This window comes from Ceratotherium simum, chromosome 11 (assembly GCF_057802395.1).
Source record: "Ceratotherium simum simum isolate JZ-2026a chromosome 11, ASM5780239v1, whole genome shotgun sequence".
Classification (NCBI taxonomy): Eukaryota; Metazoa; Chordata; class Mammalia; order Perissodactyla; family Rhinocerotidae; genus Ceratotherium; species Ceratotherium simum.
The window spans coordinates 20,981,994-21,001,416 of record NC_141910.1 but is presented as its reverse complement, the minus strand read 5'-3'; the positions used below and the strand labels follow the sequence as shown (position 1 = coordinate 21,001,416).

General features: G+C 39.2%; 1 protein-coding gene across 4 annotated transcripts in view; it reads left to right on the top strand.

Annotated features, from left to right (window-relative positions):
* The first annotated feature begins 2,694 nt into the window (after nucleotides 1–2,694).
* Nucleotides 2,695–19,423, top strand: part of AFTPH (aftiphilin) — a 69,083-nt gene continuing 52,354 nt past the window's right edge. For 3 of the 4 annotated variants that reach the window (XR_015553641.1, XM_004435622.3, XM_087436660.1), the window contains exon 1: nucleotides 2,695–2,937. The gene's annotated coding sequence lies outside the window, so the exon portion shown is untranslated. The remainder of the gene's footprint in view (nucleotides 2,938–19,423) is intronic. The other variant, XM_004435623.3, reaches the window with a different exon arrangement.

Sequence of the window (19,423 nt, the reverse complement as noted above, 5' to 3'; positions counted from 1 at the left end):
TATTTTACTGGTGGCATTGTAAATTGGTATGGTCTTTTGGAAAATAATTTGAGATGATGAAGTGCCAATGAAACATTCATAGCCTTCTGGCTCAATCCTTTTTAAAGATTTTATTTATTTATTTTTTTCCCCTTAAAGCCCCAGTAGATAGTTGTATGTCATAGCTGCACATCCTTCTAGTTGCGGTATGTGGGACGCGGCCTCAGCCTGGCCAGAGAAGCGGTGCGTCGGTGCGCGCCCGGGATCCAAACCCGGGCCGCCAGCAGCGGAGCACGCGCACTTAACCGCTAAGCCACAGGGCCGGCCCTCAATCATTTTTATATAGAGAAAAATTTCCTAATATTGGACAAAGCTACATGCACAAAATGTTCATCAAAGTGTTATTTGTAATAGTGGAAAATATCCACTAATAGGATAATGGATAAATCACAGTATGTCCATTCCATTGACTACTACGTAGGCAATTAAAATTAAGGTTTTATAAAATGTTAAGTGATAGGAGGAAATGGTTACAACATAATATTAAATGAAAAAAGGGATACAAAATCAACTTACATTATGATTACAACTTTGTAAAAAGTCTGCACAGAGAAAAAACTAGAAGTAAATACAACAGATTATAACTAGTCATTTATTTTTTTTCTTTTCTTGATGCAAAATCTTAGGTAATGTAGTGATGGTCATAATTTTTAAAAAGTAAACAAAAGCAATACTATCCTTGAATCCAAATGCAATAAATTTTAATAAGTATATTTCCCACAGATTCATCACCTTAAAAATATTCAAAGATAAAAACTTTCATTTGGTAATACAATTTTGTAGGCATTGGAATGCGGTCTTCAGAATTGTGTGTGAAATTACCAATTACAAGTTGGTTGATTGCACTCACAAGTCATCTGGCCAAATAGCTACTCAATTTCCAGGCACAAAGTTGGATGCTGATTTCTGAATTGTTCTTAAGTGAATAGAATTGGCTTCTGCTTTTACCTGACAAAAATCACGTTATGTATGAAATCAGGGAGAAATTTTTCCAAAAGCACGGTTTTCTTTTCAATGTTTTGATGTTTACATTCATTATTTCAGTTTAAACCTTTTCTTAGTGTAGGGTCTGCTTTAGGATTTTGACATATGTTCTTACTCCGATATTTCTGTTTAGTAGAGCTATCAAATTAAAACAAGCATGTATTCATCTAAATTCAATGCATTTCCAGTTTCTCCGCACACACACACAAATATTTTTGTTTCTTTCCTTCCTGGTCAATAAACATTTACAGTGACATATATATATATTAAAGCTTGCACGCGGGCTAAACCAGCAGGGGGCGAAATACAATAAGAATAAATATGACAAGCCGTACAGATTTTTCCCGCTTTAGCGACTGAGCAATAACAAAAAATTCAGCACCACCACAAAGCAATAGGTACTCCAATTTAAAGTGATGCAGTCTCCGTATATCTTACAGCGATCGAGTTGTAAAGAGACTAATGCGGGTCTATTTTAGTGCTCCAAGTTAATTTGTCGAGACCATTGCAGAGGCGGGATAAACCGTGATGAACTGCTTTTGTCCTTATCTTTCCCCTGATTCGTTTAATTCCTCCACTCAAAGGGGTGGACACTTCTCTGTGGCTGAGGGGGTGTTTTTCATCCAGGTTTCTTTGCGTAGCTGCTGAGCTTTGCTGTTTGGGAACTATTTTAAAATATTCAAATTACCGGTGCGGGTTTGGTAAAAGCAGAAGCAGCACCCGTCAGGGCTCATGATTTATAGGGTAGGACTTATCATCCCGGATGATAACAATAATCCTTGTAGACTAATTTTTACAGTGGCCGGTGTTCTAACAGATATTCATGATAAAGGATGCGGAAAGCTTATAAAAACGCAAACGATCAACTGCTCAGGACTGATGATAGAAAAAGAATGTTAGGAACTCTTAGAGAAATGCAGAAGTTGACTTGACTTCTTTTCACTGGCTCTTCTCCCGCAGCATCTATGAAACACGACCACTGTCTCCATCCGTTAGCAAAATCCCCAATTACTATTATTTTTTAATTTTTTTGTTAGCCTCGAAGACGATTTGTCAGTTCGGCGGCTGTTTGCCCTCTTGCTTCCCATCTTAAGTTTGATTTATAATAACCTCTTCTTTGTTATTTGTTAAATATCAGTTTCCCCTTCTGTCAGCTTAAATTAAAAAGAGAAACGGACTTAAAAGACTGTGAATGAAAAAGTCCTTTTTCGGGGCGAAAAGGGCAAGCTGCTAACTGTTCTCCAGTAGGTTTTGGTGGAGAAGATATGGTTCTGTATTTCAAAACCTTTGCAATTTGGAGACCAAGGGACCTCTCGGTCCCAAGCTGAACGTTAACGTTAACCGACTGAGGAGCACCTGCCCTCGCAGGGAGCGCCGCCTCACCGGGCGACGAAGTGCCTAAGGACGTCTTTCCCTCCCACAGCTCCATGACTGGCAAGGAAGTAAAGGAAAAGGGCAGCTTGCCCGCACCCAAAATGGCGGCCGGCGCTCTGCGCGACAGCGCCTGCGCAGGGGTAAGCGTTCTGTGACACTAATTCCCCTGGAGTGTCCTCCCCCCACCCCCCAGCACCCAGCAGCGCCCGGCCCCGACCTACCCACCTGCGCCCGGAAGTGACGTGTCGGCGGCAGCGGTCCCCCGCTGCATGATGGGAGAGTGTGTGGAGTGGGCGGGGGGTCTCCGCGGAGGAGGATGTGGAGGCGGCGGAAGAGGGCGGAGGGTAATGGAATGGGGGTCCCGCGGCAGCGCTGAAACTCCGGGTGGGCGCCCATGGTGCTGCTTCGCTGACAGGGCTGTGAGCAGCCTGCCTTCCGCTCTCACCAGCTCCGCGTCGGACTAGCCGGTCCTTCCCCGGGGAGCCAGTTCCTCCCCGGGCCCCTGAGCCATGCCCATTGCTGCCGCCCCGGACGAGCCAGGTGAGCGCCACCGCTCCGCTCCCCAAGCCGCGCCGGGGGAAGAGGGTACAGGGACCCGGCGCGGCCCACCGGCTGGATGCTCGCCCGGGCTGGGGGCACCTGCCAGCTGCGGAGCGGGGGCTTTGAGGATGGTGCCGGCTCTGCGGGCCTGCGGGCTGCGGGTTGGGCTCTGCCCTCTTCCGCGGCGGGTGCGGGGACGCCGGCGGCGGCGGCGCTCGGCCCCCTCCTCGCCATCCCGGGCACCGGCCGGGAAGTGTGAGCCGTTCCCACCTCCCCGGTCGCCGCCGGCTCGCCCTGCCCCTCCGCTTCCACCTGCCTACAGCTCCGCGCCGGCCGCTCCCTCCCGGGAGCTGTTGAGAAGTTTGGGGCTTTGCTCGGGCTTCCTGTTTCTTCCTCCTCCTCCCTCGTGACAGGTGTAAACACTGCCTGCTTCGCCCAGGCCCGAGGCCGGCCGCTATCGGAGTGTGCTGCTTCCGAGGGTCTCTGAAGCAAGCGGATTTTTAATGCTCCAGGCAGGCAGAGGAGACAGCCCGAAAGCTCATGCATCTCTTGCTGAGAGGACCTTTTCTGCTCCGTTCTTGCACTCCTCAAGAAATAATCTGCGTCTCCTCCCCAGATTGCCTTCGAAAAGTTGGACCATTATTCTTTAAGCGCCCAATTTGGCAGGTCTGCGTCTTGCTTGGGCAGGGGACAGAGTATAGGGTGAACGGTGGTGGGTCCTTTCTCCATTATTAGGAAAGTACTGAGAATGGCTAGGTATTTCTCTTGTTGGTTAATACAAGTTATAGCTTGGTTTCCCACTGAATCTTCTATTGGGGTCGAGGAAAGGACTAACTCATACACGTAAATATTTTACTAGGGACAGGAGGTGGGGGTAAATGAAACAAAAGCAGTGGTTTCGTTTCAAAGTTCTCACTTGAGGAGAAGAAAAGTAAAACTTTACTTTTGAACGTTAATCGTCCTTTTCACTGGCTACGTTCTCGTACTCAGAGTTTTTGTTTTTGTTTTTGTTTTTTTGGAGGGTGGGAGGGGGAGAGAGTTTAATCCTTGATGTTATGTTTAATTGTTGCTTTCAGTTAACCTTTTAGACGTAGAAATATATGCTAAACTCTAGGGGAAGCAAATGTTTCAACACTGTTGTGTTGATATAATTTGCATAGCTCATCTACATTTTATATGCTTTGCCGGCTTAAATGTTGGTTTTTGTAGTAGTCATTTTTAACTCTTTGCAGAAATATATGTGTTTAAACAAAATATCTATGGTAGTCTTCTAAATTTTGTCCATGAAGATATCTCACATGAATTAAAAGACAGATCCTGTGTAAAACATCAAGCCCGGTAAGTGGCACCTAGTAAATGCTCCTTAGATCGAATTCCTGTTTTATGTATCAATCAGATATATTAATTGATCGTCAGAGCATAGATATATTTTTAAATCTTTAAAAAACTCTTGAAAGAAATTTACTAGAATTCACGTAATATGTAGGGCATTTAAGTTTTGATGTTTTCTGATCTTTTGACCTAGAGACTATTATAAAAATAACCCAATATTAAAACAAAGATAATGTGTGGATAATTGCATCGATAAATTTTGCAGAATCCAGTTGTCTTTATGAAAATCTTATAATTTAGATGAATCCTATTATAAAACATCATTTTAAATTTTGATTTGTTCTGCTTATATTTAAAAACTTGTTCAGAAAAGTAGTGAAATTTGAATATCAAGTAATGTTTTATTTTGTGTGAAATCTAAAATGCCTCTCTTAACAGTCTAAATAGTATGTCATTGAGGGATTACCCCTTCTCTCCCAGCCCTATCCCCCAGAGCTCATAAAAGGAGGCCATTGAGTATTTAGGTATTTTTAAACAGTCGAAAATTATTTAAGTCAAATGTTTATATTCTAATTTAATGTTACCTACAATTTGTAAGTTTAAAAATAGACTTTCCTCTATGCTTAGAACTTTCAGTTCCTCTTCAAGTAAGCTAGTGATCCTTTCCAGCCTGAACTTCATAAATATTTCTAGTTTTTATGCAATTTTGAAAATATCTGGCATTTATATGAATTATATATATATATATATAACATTTTGGTAATTAATGTTTTCTCAATCAGTGTACACACACAAACACATGTCCTTCTGCAGCTTTATATGATAATTACTAACAGTAATGTACACTACTTCCTGTGAGCGAGATACTGTTCTAAGTGGTTTATATACAGCATATTAACTCATTTAATCCTCACAACAACCCTATAAGCTAATAGTTGGTATTATCCCCATTTTTCCTAGGGAAAACTGAGGCACAGAGATATTAACATCAAACAGCCTAACATCAAACAGCTTGTGACAGAGCCAGAATATATGATAGTTTTATTTATCATACTTATATAATTTTTAAAACATGCCATACTATACAATATATTTTCTGGGAATCGTGGAATATGTAGCAAAATATAAAAACATGCATTGGAATGATAAACACCAAATCAGAGTAGAAGTTACCTCTGGAGAACTGGAGAGGGGTAAAGGATCTAGGAAGGCCCATGGTTTTTCAACCATAACTTTACTGTCTTTAAAATAAACATGAAGCAGATTTGGTAAAAGATTAAGATTTGACACAGCCAAGTGGTGGGTACTTGATCATTATATATATTTTTTCTAAACTTTGTTGTATGCTTAAATCTTAATAAAAAGTTCAAGTTTCTCATTTAAAAACATATGTAAAGTATCACTCTGTGTTTCACCATTGTATATTTAAAAAGAGGTCAGGGAATTAGTGTTATTTTGCGTTGACTTCCTTTTAAAATATAAGGAGCTTCTACCTTCAAAATATTTGAATTGAGAATTGTTGCCCTCCCGAGGTTCCTCTGCGGTAACTTCCCCTGTCTGGGCTCGCCTCTAACTGCTGCCAACCATCTCAGCAGCCCTCTAGTGCACTCCTAGTTTCTATTTCTGACCTTACCCTAGGGTGGGAGCTCATTGGTCTGGATTAGACCTATTCCCTGGGAAAGGGAAAGGGTCAGAAACTAGATAGTGGGGAGGAAGCAGGAAGATGGGGAGTCATGGCTCATTATTTTGGGAGAAGTGAGAAGAGAAGGAAAATAGGAGAGTTAAAACTCTGTTCTGTCGTTCCTCAGTCATCACTACTCACTATTCCAAAAAACTAACTTAAGTGAACCTTGCAGAGAGAAATTGCTAATAAATTAAAGGTTGTCTGTATGCCCCAAGCATTTACAAGCACTATTTTGGTGAACAGTTCCCAGAAGAAAATTAAGTAGTAAATTAGAATAAATTCACTGTAGGTTCTATTTATGAATATTTACAATATGCCACAAACCATTTCAACTAAATGTCTACTAACACGATAGTGTTCTCTTGCTTTCATTCATGCAGCAAATACTTACTGATTACTTGCTGTGTGAGGCCCTGTTCTAGGTGCTGGGGATACTGAAGTAAACAAGGGGAAAAAAATAGCCCTCAGAGAGCTTCAGTTTCTTGCATTTGTAGGTGTGCGCACACACACGTTTGTGTATGTGTATAGGGATAGACTAAATATAAAGATGGCAAATGATAAGTATCCTAGAGAAAAATAGAGTCAGTTTTGTGGGATAGGGAAGTACAGACTTTTTGGCTTGAAGCTGGGAGTGCAAGGTTGTTGGGGCTTGCTGTTTTATACAGGATGGGGTCAGAGAAGGCCTTAAGACCTGAAGGAGGAGAAGGGTGGTGGAAGCAGAAGTATACCTGGAATAGGGAAAGAATTGCAAGCGGAAGAGTAGTAGATGATCCGAGTTAGAGGGTGAGTGGGCAGGGTTATAGGAATTTGTAGAAATTCTAGTGACGTTGGCTTTTTACTGAGTGATATGGGAAGCCACTGCAGGGTTTTTGAGGAGAGACATGACATAATTTGTGTTTTAAAAGAATCTGACTGCTGTGCAGAAAATAGACTATATGAGTGCAAGAGTAGAAGCGGGAAGATTCTGTTAGGAGCCGGTTACAGTGAGGCAGCTAAGAGATGGTTGTGGCTTGAACCAAGATGGTAGCAATAGAGGTGGTGACAAGTGGTAGGACAGTTTCTTGAATTGGATCCTCTACTAATTTCCCTATTGCTAAACTCAAAAACTTACAGATTTACTCCCTTCTGAAAATTCAAAGCCCTCACAGCCTGCTTTTTCAACATACTGTCTACTCCCTTCGTATACTCTACATTCTAACCGAACCCTTATGTGACTTCCCGCTCCTTGATAGTTGCTCCATGCTTTATCTTTAGTGCCTGCCATTTCCTGTGTCTATTAAAATACTTCCCATTTCAAATTCTTTTTCCTTCATGAAGCTTTTTTCTCATTTTCACCATTCTTCTTCTTCCCAGTCAAATGAGATCTTTTTCTTAGAACCCTTTTAACTATATTTTACTTCATTTGATGTTTATATTCTGTCTTGCATTGATTACTCTTAGTGTTTTCTTGTATTGTTCACTGTAATTAATTGTAAATTTCTTTAAGGTTGTGTTTCCTTTTACTCAGTTGTACCCCTCATAGAACTTAGCACAGTTTTGTATGTAATAGATGCTCAGTAAATAGTGGGTGTATAGATATTTTAATTTTTAAAAATAGTCGTTTATTACAGAAGCATACAGGAGCATCATAGAAAATAGGCAAGCAAAAAAAAAAAAAAAATCACATTCCCACTGCCCAGAAATCCCCACTGTTAACAGTTTAGTGCATATCTTTCTACACGTTTTTGTACATATTTATATATGTGCACTTTTTACCAAAATGAAATCTTATCATACTGACTGTTTTGTAGGTTTTGTTTTAGTAAACTAGACTCCCCTTACTATTTCAGGAAATTTTCATCTAAACTAATATTCAAGACCATATTCAGATTCTTCCCCAGTTGACTGAAAAACGTCCGTTTACAACTGATTTGCCCAGATCAACATCCATTCCATATTATATTTTTCTGGTTACTAAAATTATGAAAGAATAATATACTTATTATAGAAAGTTTGGAAAGTGTAAAGAAAACTGGTATGCCCCTTGGTGACAGCGACCCATCTGTTTTAACACCTGACACAGAGTAGCACTCAATAAATATATATTAAAAGGAATAATAGAAGAAATATATCATTAGTCATCACACTACAGGGAGATAACTGTAAACATTTTGGTTTACATTCAGTTTTGGTTTGTTTCCTATGGATATATGAGTGTCATACACACACGTACATGTATGTATGAATCATATTGTATCTCTGTGAACAAGTTTGTATGTGAATCTTTGTCTGGTTATTTCCATAGGACTGAGTCTTAGAAGTGGAGTTACTAAATCAGAGGGAAAGCCACTTGTTTTCCAAGAGGTTGTAATAAAATCACTCCTACCAGCAGTGGTTGAGAGTACCCATCTTCCTGTAATCTCCTCAGAGGATCAGTAAATACTCAGTTTTAAAATTGTTTACCTGAATTTTTATTTCGGAGTTAGGCTTTTCAGCAGTGTGGAATGTTTGCATAATTTAAAACTTTTCAAAGAATTTAAACGTGAGATGTCCTTGTCTGATATGCAGTTAAAATTGCTTGAGCCAGCCTTGATGGCCTAGTGGTTAAAGTTCAGCACTCACCACTTCGGTGGCCCGGGTTCGCTTCCTGGTCACAGAACCACACCACTCATCTGTCAGTAGACATGCTGTGGCAGTGGCTCACATAGGAAAATTAGAAGGACCTACAGTCAGGGTATACAACTATGCACTGGGGCTTTGGGGAGGAAAAAAAAAATTGCTTGCTGTCATGCTCTTTTTAAAATAACTCTGATTCTGTTAGCAAGCTATTTAAGTATAAAAAATACAATATTATCTTCCAGAACTATGTTGTATAGTACGGTAGACACTAGCCATATGTGGCATTTGAAATAAAGCTAGTCCAAAGTAAGATGTGCTTTAAGTGTAAAATACACACCATATTTTGAAAACTAATGTAAAATATATATTTTACATTGATTTCATGTTAAAATAATATTTTGGATACTTTGGGTTAAGTAAAATATAATTAATTTTATCTGTTTCTTTTTTTATTTTTATTTTTTTTTAAAGATTTTATTTATTTATTTTTCCCCCCAAAGCCCCAGTAGATAGTTGTATGCCATAGCTGCACATCCTTCTAGTTGCTGTATGTGGGACTCGGCCCCAGGATGGACGGAGAAGTGGTGCCTTGGCGCGCGCCCGGGATCCGAACCCGGGCCACCAGCATCGGAGCGCGAGCACTTAACCACCAAGCCACGGGGCCAGCCCTATCTGTTTCTTTTTTTAATTGGCTGCTGGAAAATTTTAAATTGTGTATGTGGCTTGTGTTGTATTTCAGTTGGACAGTGCTGCTCTAGAGCATGACACTGACTTATTTTTATCTGTGGAAAAGAAATATAAGATTAACTTCACTGTTCTAGAAAGTAGTAAATAGGTTTTTAAAAATCACTTCTTACCTTTAAGCCTATCATTTTGTTTTTCATAGTATACACAATTTACACAGTCATTTTTCAAATTATAAGTATTTGATTACAAACTATAACTTACTGCAGTTCTTATGGTCTGAAAGAAAATACATGTAGGACTTGGGGAGGGTGTTAGGAAACTTACCTGAGGAATTGATCCTTCATTTAAGAATTGAAGGATGTATAGGAATGTTTTAGGCACTGGGACTGCAGGTGCAAAGGCCCTGTGCCATGGAAGAATGTTATTGTCTGCCTTTCAAAAACTGAAAGAAGGCCTAGCTTAAAGCATTGAAAACAATGGGGGAAAGGAGGGAGAGTCGTGACTGGAGAGATAGGAATGGCTTATAGACTTTATTAAAGATTTTTTAAAAAATATTTATCACAGGCAGGGGGTTGATGTGATCAGATTGACTTTTAAAAAGATTACTTGGGTTGGGCATGATTGAATACTAGTTAGGGAGACTAGTTTAGATGATAATGGCGGCGTAGACCAGAATGGAGTCAGGGGAGCTGGAAAGAGGTACAGATATTCCAGAATTGAGGGGTTTATGAGATAAAAACCATTCTTTAGAGATGGTGGAGGGTGGAGAGCTTTGTGAAGGATGGCTCTTAAGTTTCTGGCTTAGTATCCGGGTGGGTAGTAGGGCCATTCACTGAGTTAGAGAGCCCTGGAAGAGGACCAGGTTTGAGGAAGAAAAGCTTGAGTTCTGTTCTTGTTAAGCTCAGTTTGAGGTCTTGGAGGAATTCAGGTGGAGAGAACTAGTAGAGAGTTGGCTTGGCTGGGCTGGAGCTCAGGTTTGAGGGCTAGCCTGTAGGGATAAATCTGGGAATCCTCAAATGTGGTCATTAAAGCCTTAGGTGGATGAGATTGTTTGGGGGAGAGTTTGAGTAAGGAGAGCGTGGATGAAACCTGGAAGAACTCATAGTGCTACTAAATTGAGTATGTTTAATACTTATGAGAAATTTTCAGTTTGTTTTGAAGCCTAATTGTAAAAGTGAAAGTAAGGTGTAAGTTGGATCAAATAAGTTAAATACTTCTGTTTAACATACGCGTGATCAAGTAGATAACCTAATACAATGCTTATTTGATTGGGACAATACCCTTTTCCTGCAGAAAACAAATTGGGCTTCTCTAACCATAGAACAGGCTGCAAACAATTATGAATATTGGTATTTTGGCTACATTAAGAGATCTAAGGAAAAATTATATAATTATCTCCATAAATATTGAAAAGGCATTTTAAAACCCATTTCTGATTTTTTTTAACAAAGTAACTTAAAATAAGAATTACTGAAAAATTCTGTAATATGATAAAACATGTATACCTCAAACCAAAAATCAGTCTTTTCATTAAGGGGGAATACTAGATGTCTACTGTCACCACTACTGTTAGATTTGATATTGGAGGCATTAGCCAGCACAATCAATAAGGAAAAACAGAGACATAAGAATTGGAAAGGAAAAGGTCAGGCTACCCCAATTTGTTTATGATGTGATGGTGTACTGTACAAGTACCAGGAGCTTTCAATTTTATGAACAGTGCTCACCAGTTAGAAAATAGGATAGAAGTGGAGACCCCATTTTACATGAGTAGCAAAAAAAATAATAAAAGGTAAAATACTCAACAATAAACTTAACAACAAATGTAAAAACCCTACATTGCTAAGATTCATTTTTTTTTTGTTAAAACAAAATTAACAGGGCTGGCCCGGTGGCGCAGGCGGTTAAGTGCACGCGTGCACTCTACTTCAGTGGCCCGGAGTTCGCGGATTTGGATCCTGGGCGCGCACCGACGCACTGCTTGTCACGCCATGCTGTGGCGGCGTCCCATATAAAGTAGAGGAAGATGGGCACAGAAGTTAGCTCAGGGCCAATCTTCCTCGGCAAAAAAGAGGAGGATCAGCATTGGATGTTAGCTCAGAGCTCATCTCACTCACAAAAACCAGTACAAAACAAAAAACAAAATTAACAATTCTTTGTTTAGATAGTAGAGGAGATCATTCCTAAGGCACATCTTCATATTCTTTAAATGTTAACTTTAAATGACACTTCTCAAATCAAGACTTCTAGGAGTAGGATCTTTAATATTTGCATACATCTTAATGAGACCACAGTTTTTTAAATGGATGAAATGAATAGTGTATCTGCCTCACCCCGCCTCCCAAGTGAATATTTTTCTTATTGTTTTCTTCTTGGTCATTGCTTACATTTTGTAGTATTTTCTATTTTGCTGTGGTTTATCATCTCTCATCTTAATTTTTTATTGTGTAGATGCAGAAATGTTGACCTGGAGTATTTGCAGGTAAAACACGTTTGCTACAGTGACACTCAAAATCTGAAGCATTGATTTATTTTCTTAAGGCTTTTGTTTTTGGTAGCTGTTTATAAAAAGTCATGAAATAGTATAAAAACTAACATTAAGAGATAATTTAACTCTGGATATTTTCAATAGCATCTTTGTTCCTAAAAAAAAACACTTTATACCAAGAGGTTCAGGTATCAGATTTAAATTTTCTCTTATCTGAAGCCCAAACAGACTGTTTGAATATTCATTACTTTTTACTTCTAGTTGTCACCATTTCTTCTTATTCCTTTCCGTATTTCAGACTCATTCCCCTGTATCGTAATGAGCCAGCAAGTGATTGCTTTCTGTCTCATTAGGTTTCAGAAGTTTACTTGAAGCACAGTGCAAGTGTTACAGCTAAATAAAAAGTGCAGATTTTTAATCAGATTACCAGTGACCTTGATTTCTGGAAGTGGAGGAAAGTTTCTGTTGTTGCTGTTCACATATTCATTTCTTAATGTTCAACTGCAAGAGAAACTGATTAATTTTTTAAACATTTTATTTTTTCCAAGACATTTTTTAAACATTTTATTTTTTCCAAGAATTCTATAACATTTAAATTATATACATAATTATATCTGTTTCAAGGATTATTGCAGTACTTTAAATTTGATCCTTTAAGGAAAATTTCCAAGTTTCATTTTTGAGAGAAGTATTGAAGATCTAATGTTGTGAACTCCTTGTTTTTGAAATCTTAAGAGTTTTAAATTTCTTAGTGATAGTCTCAAGTAAATGTGTATGACAGAACTTTAAGAAATATTTGTACAGGGCCGGCTCCATGGCGTAGCAGTTAAGTGCACATGCTCCGCTGCTGGCGGCCCGAGTTTGGATTCTGGGAGGGCACCGACGCACCGCTTGTCAGGCCACGCTGTGGCGGCATCCCATATAAAGTGGAGGAAGATGGGCACGGATGTTAGCCCAGGGCCAGTCTTCCTCAGCAAAAAGAGGAGGATTGGCATGGATGTTAGCTCAGGGCTGATCTTCCTCACAAAACAAAACAAAAAAAAACTTCAAGAAATATTTGTACAATCAAATCATTGTAAGTTAGGGAAAACTTTTTATAAGAAAAAGTACTATTTCATTGATTTACCTATATCAGTGAGTTCAGCAGTGAAGCTTAGAGACATTTATCATCCCCAGAGTTCTCAAGTCCAGTGATATTCTTATCCTCTGGAAGTTTAACACAGTGGTTCTCAACCTTCACTATCCATCAGAATCATCTTTGAATTTTTTTTTTTTTTTGTGAGGAAGATCAGCCCTGAGCTAACATCTGATGCCAATCCTCCTCTTTTTGCTGAGGAAGACTGGCCCTGGGCTAACATCCGTGCCCATCTTCCTCCACTTTATATGGGATGCCACCACAGCATGGCCTGACAAGTGGTGTGTCGGTGCCCGCCCGGGATCCGAACCCGGGCCGCCAGCAGCGGAGCGCGAGCACTTAACTGCTGTGCCACGGTGCCAGCCCTGAAATTTTTTTTTTAATGCAGATATTAAGATCTGCCTATTCTATTAAAAAAAAGCAACTTAATACAAAGCCAAGATTGAGAAGCATTGGTTTATAGTCTCCTAGGGGAGAAAAACATGGAAACAAATTTGATTCACTTTGTTAAATGTAATATCAAGAGGTAGATAGAAGGAAGAGGGATTAATTCAGACAGGCAACCTGACGTAATGAAAAGAACACAGGCTTTAATGTTAGAGCCCTACTTTCCATAGTTACCTTTTGTGGGATCTTGAGCAGATTATTTGACCTCTCTGAGCCTGTTCCTTCATCTACAAAATAGATGGTTGAGATTAAATTGGGTAGTGTATGAATAAGCCCCTTGCATAATACCTATCACATAATAACTTGATAAATATTGGTGATCTCACTTCACAGAAAACTTTAGGCCTGAGTAGGGTTTTGAAGGCTTAGTAAATGGATTCTCTGGACAGATAAGAATAGGAAATTAGAAGAAGTGGCATATGTGACAACCTAGAGGTAACATGGTGCCAGTGGAGAAACCAGGGGTAGTTTTGTCTGGCTGGAGCAAAGAGGGAGTATCTTGGCCATGTTGGCTAAGATAAGGAGCTTCAAGTAGACTGCACTTATCCTGGCCAAAAATAATGAGGCCCTGAAATAAGGTATTGGTCCTGGGATGTTAAATATAGTAAGAGATGTTAAGGATTTAATTCGTGGGAGAGGGATGGCAAAGGGGGAGCAGTCAGGGATAACACTCACCTTTCTGGACTTAGGATTCAGAATATTGTATAGGAACAAGTGGTTTCTGTTTGTTCTCTGAGTAGAGGTTGACTTCAGTTTTGAAATTGGAGAATATGAGATGTCTTTGGGACATCCAGATAGAGATATTTGAGAAGACATTTGGGTAGGCAGATCTGGGGTTGGGCAGCCCGCAGAGAGATAGAGGTTTGGGAGTCATGAACATATAAAAACAAAAGGTGAGGGCCAGCCCCGTGGCTTAGTGGTTAAGTGTGCGTGCTCTGCTACTGGTGGCCCGGGTTCGGATCCCAGGCGTGCACCAACGCACCGCTGGTTGGGCCATGCTGAGGCCGCGTCCCACATGCAGGAACTAGAAGGATGTGCAACTATGACACACAGCTATCTACTGGGGCTTTGGGGAAAAAAAAAAAGGAAGAGGTTTGGCAATAGATGTTAGCTCAGAGCCAGTCTTCCTCAGCAAAAAGAGGAGGATTAGCATGGATGTTAGCTCAGGGCTGATCTTCCTCACAAAAAAAAAGGTGGATGGGATCTCTCAGGGATAAAAATAGGGAGGCCAAGGCCTGGGAACACTGACGTTTATGAGGCAAGCAGAAGCAGCAGATCCATTGAAGGAGGGGAAAGAAAGGATGTGATAGGTAGGAGCAGGATCAAGAGAGAATGCCTCTCAGAAATGCTTTTTCACTTAAAAATGTGTTTTAAGACACCTCTCCCTATTAATAATATAGCTTTATCTTGTTTTTTAATGGCTATACTTTTTATTTACCCTATTCCTTGTTGATGGATGTTTAAGTTGTTTTCAGTTGCTTTATGTAAAACAAACAATGCAGGAATTAACATTTTTATGGAAATATCTTTGCATACTTAGATGAATGCTTCTGTAGGATACATTCTTGCAGATAAAATTGCTTAGTCAAAAGAATGCGCGTTAAAATTTTTGACGTATTACTAAATTGCCTGGAGTATGTGAACCAATATATACTCCCACCAATAGTATCTTTAATTTTATCCTTAAAGTGGCTTGCTCCCTAGATTGAAGGTAGTATGAATTTGAAAAATAAGTAGTATTTTTTATTTATTACTTTTATGCAAAATTCTATAAAGAGAAAAGGAACTTTCGTTTATCAAATTAATTGTTCATTCAAATAATGGAATTTACAAATGCATTTTGTTCTTGTAAGCACCAGATCAAGGAGGAATTCTATGTTTTAAAAGAAGCTGTGTTCCCTCCTCTTATATGCTGGAAGCAATAAATTGAATTTAGAGGAAGTGGATCAGAAGAGAATGATAGTATTATGAGATGGATTAAACCTTGAACAAAATTGATGCATACAGTTTTTGTCATTGTTGTAGACATACTGACATTACCAACACAAATTCTGTGCTAAGATTTTGTACAGAAATATTTTGAATTTTTTTGTTTTTGTTTTTGCTTCTTATAGCAAACTTGAAGCAATGGCTCCAAGGCTGTAAAGTGAGTTATTCTTGTAAAACTGATCTTAGGAGAGTCAATGTCTTAGAAAATACGCAAAGTAGAAATACTGCAGAAATTTTAAGTTGCCTTAAATTGCACCACTTACATAATTTAAAAGTAAAAAATATGGACAAATTTCACAGCTTGTATTTTGTTTTGTTTTGTTTAATTACCTGACATTGTTCACCACACCTGTATGGAAGGACCCACTGCCTTTCCCTAACCTTGGTGATACTAATAGTCTTTGGGGAGAAACTGACTATAAGTTTTGGTCATTTTCTCTAAGTTCTTCAGTGTCCCTTTTGTCAGACTTTACTTTGGGTTATGACCTATTTCTGGTTTGTAAATTTAGGTTTATAAAATTAATTTAGGGGGTCGTGACCAGCTTGTAAGAAAAAATGAAATAGAACTAAAAATATCAAGAGTACACAGAGAGTAAGGGTAAATACTGTTTGGTGAAACTTGTTTTGTAATGTATGTATGTATATGTTGGGTCATCATGCAAAATGTATTTCTTCTGTGGATTATGGGGGGAAAAAGTTTGAAGAATTTCGCTTTATATGACAGGCTAATTCTCACATCATTTCTAACCAAAGGTAATAATGGTACATTGCAAATAATAAATAACTTTTTTTTTCTTTTTACCCTTTAGCCTTTCTACCTCACAGGAGAAAGTAAAACTTTAAACCAAGCAACAACACCATTAAAAGGTCAATCAGCTAGAAATCTGTTTGCCGTGGGCATTCCTTCCATAGTTTCCTTGAAGTTATCAGTTCAGGTAGACCCACTTGTGGCATCACCTGCATACACCACATACACTCATGAGCGCTATTTTGGAATGTGTTTATGTTTGATTTTTCAGATATACAAAGCTTTTGTTTTATGATAGTTCACCCCAAGAATGTCATTGTATGTTATTACCTGTGGATAATTTATGGCTATTTTCAAAGCTCATTCATTGTCTGGTTTCCTTCTGTTGCCTCACATGTCTCTAGGTCATCTTTTTTTCAATTGATGGGTGGTCAGAGAACAAATTAACGTAAAACTAATAGCACTTGGCAAAGATATAACCTGTGAGGTAAATCTGCGGTTACATGGGTCATATTTTAAGGCCAAATTTGTGAGTTTTAGATTATTTAGGACATTGTCTGCCTCCTTTCTCATTAGCTCAGATAATTGAATTCTAACTGCACTTGGTTGCAGTTTTATAACTTTTACTAAATGCTTTTTCTCTAAAAGATGAGTTGCTTTCATGGTAGGCATTTATAATATAGTGAGTAGCACTGTCAGAGAAAGGGGAGCTGCCAAGGGCCTGCCAAGGTGTGCATATTTTAGTTACAGACTAGAGTGGTGTCTTTAATTTTGAAAGTCCACAAAGTAGATTTTTTTTTTTCCAGAACACCCTGGGCTCTTGAGGTTGAACTCATCTGTCTTGACTGGAATGCTAATTTAAAACTTTATAGCAAGAAATTTCTTTCAGAGCATGTCAGCTATTCATGTCGGCTGATTGCAAAATCTGTGGGAAAATTTACATGAAGTACTAAAGAAAGTTGCTGGGAGCAGAGAACAAGAGCAAGGGAAATTAGTTGGACTACCAGAGGAGCATCACTCTCTGGAAACACCAGCTGACACCTCCGCTTATGCTGAGAAACTGCCTCATATCAAAGGAGATATTCATGTTAGTCTGTTGAAAACACATGAGCAAATTTTTGTCCTTTAGCTGTTTTTTTTCCTAGCTTGCGAATAAGTACTGCCCCTCTCAACATATTCTTTCTTCAGACAGGTTGTAGCACAAACAATTGGATTTGTTTTCTTTCACATGTGTCGCCTTTCAGGCCAGCCTCTCTCACATCACACTTACCTTGCTTGAACTTAGATACCTGTTTCCTAACTGATTTCGTGGAGCACTAGGAGACCAGAGCTAGGATTATAGAAACCTAGTCAGTGGGTGGAGGAGGAGGCAGTTCAAGATTGGTCAGTGGAATAATGTCCCAGCAAGAACAATAGGGGCTGGCCTGGTGGCGCAAACGGTTAAGTGCGCGTGCTCCGCTGCGGCGGCCCGGGGTTTGCTTGTTCGGATCCCGGGCGTGCACCAGCGCACTGCTTGTCAGACCATGCTGTGGCGGCGTCCCATATAAAGTAGAGGAAGATGGGCACGGATGTTAGCCCAGGGCCAGTCTTCCTCAGCAAAAAGAGGAGGATTGGCATCGGATGTTAGCTCAGGGCTGATCTTCCTCACAAAAAAAAAAGAGAGAGAGAACAATAATAATATATTCAGTTCCTACTGTGAGCCAGGCGCTGAGGATGCAGTGGTCAACAACAGAGACGTATGCCTGCACAACATTTTCAGTCTTTTGAGCTCAAGTAAAGTAACTCTTGCAAGAGCAGTTTCAGTGGAGTGGTAGGATGGAAGCCAGATTCTGCTGGGTTGAGGAATGAGTGGGAAGTTAGGAGGTAGAGATAGTGAATAGGCAGGGCCCTTTGAAAAAGCTTGATGGTGAGGAGGAGGAGAGCTAGAAGGGCATGGAAGGGAGGGGTTTGTTTTGCTCTGATTTGTTTGAGGATGGAAGAGTCTTGAACATTTACAGACTGATGAGAACGCATCAGTTAGTAATAGAGAAATTCAAAGAGCTCCCTGAGCAAGCAATTGAGACAGAGAACAAAAGGTCCGGGGGTTATCTGTAGACGATATTGTGGACGTAAGCGAGATTTTATTGAAGGGGCAGGAAATTAAAGTGTAGTTACTACTTTTAGATTCTGTTTTCATTGTAAAGTTTCAGGGATATTAGAGTAGAAAATTAGAGTGGCTAATTTATTCAGCAACTATATAATACGAGCAGAGAATAAATACTGTTTTCCAAGGGCTAATGCATCAACCCTCATTGCTGATTCTGTTTTGTTGCTTTTGTCATCACCAGTTATCCAGTGTCATTTATTCAATTTCAAGTCAAAGTAGGTTTTGGGAATAATAGCTAATAAACTCTCGAATGTGGTCAGTTGATATGACGAGTTAAAGGTAAAACAATTTCTAATGTTTTTATTTATGTTGATTTTTACTGTGAAACTATACAAACACAAGTAAAATGCATTATGAATTTGCGTAGAAGGTTAAAATATATAGTAAAAGAAAAGCTCTTTCTTAGGAATTTTTGAAAACCAGCTTCTGTAAAATGATAACTCTTGGGGCCGGCCCGGTGGCGCAGTGGTAAAGGTTGCACGTTCTGCTTCGGCGGCCCACATAGAAGAACTAGAAGGACCTACAATTAGGATATACAACTATGTACTGAGGCTTTGGGGAGAAAAAAGAAAAAGAGGAAGATTGGCAACAAATGTTAGCTCAGGGCCAATCCTCCTAAAAAAAAAAATGATAACTCTTATTGCTGGTTTAGCAGCATTCATTGAAGAGTGGATGTGTGTTACTACTCATGTTGTCATCTACCTTATATATATGGTATTTGTACTTTGGTGAATCAACCTCATTAACATCAAAACCAGGAAGACAGAATATTTGTCACTTTGGCAGTCTGGTCTTTTGAGGGTGATCAACTTAGGTATAAAGATATTTTGCTGCTTATTTTCATTGTTTACAACATTTTTACCACCATGTACATTAATATTGAAACAACTTCTTGGCGTTTTTGTTGGTTATACTTTCTTCATCTTGGCTTGTAAACGTCTTTTTTTCTCCTTCCAAATTGTTGTGGAAGTTTCAGAAACCTTTTTCTTTAAACTCAGAAACCTTTTAGGGAGGATTCTTGTAATTCTAATATTTTCTGTCAATTATTTCTGCAATAAGACATTTTTCAAGTATTTTATTAGCGTGTGACTGATTTACCACTTACTAGTTAGACTACTGTGAGGGATTATTTAACCTCTTAAAGCTCTTATTTCTTCACCTGCAAAATGAAGATAATTCCTACCTCAAAGCATATCGTGAGGACTAAATGAGATAATTCAGGAATGCTTTTC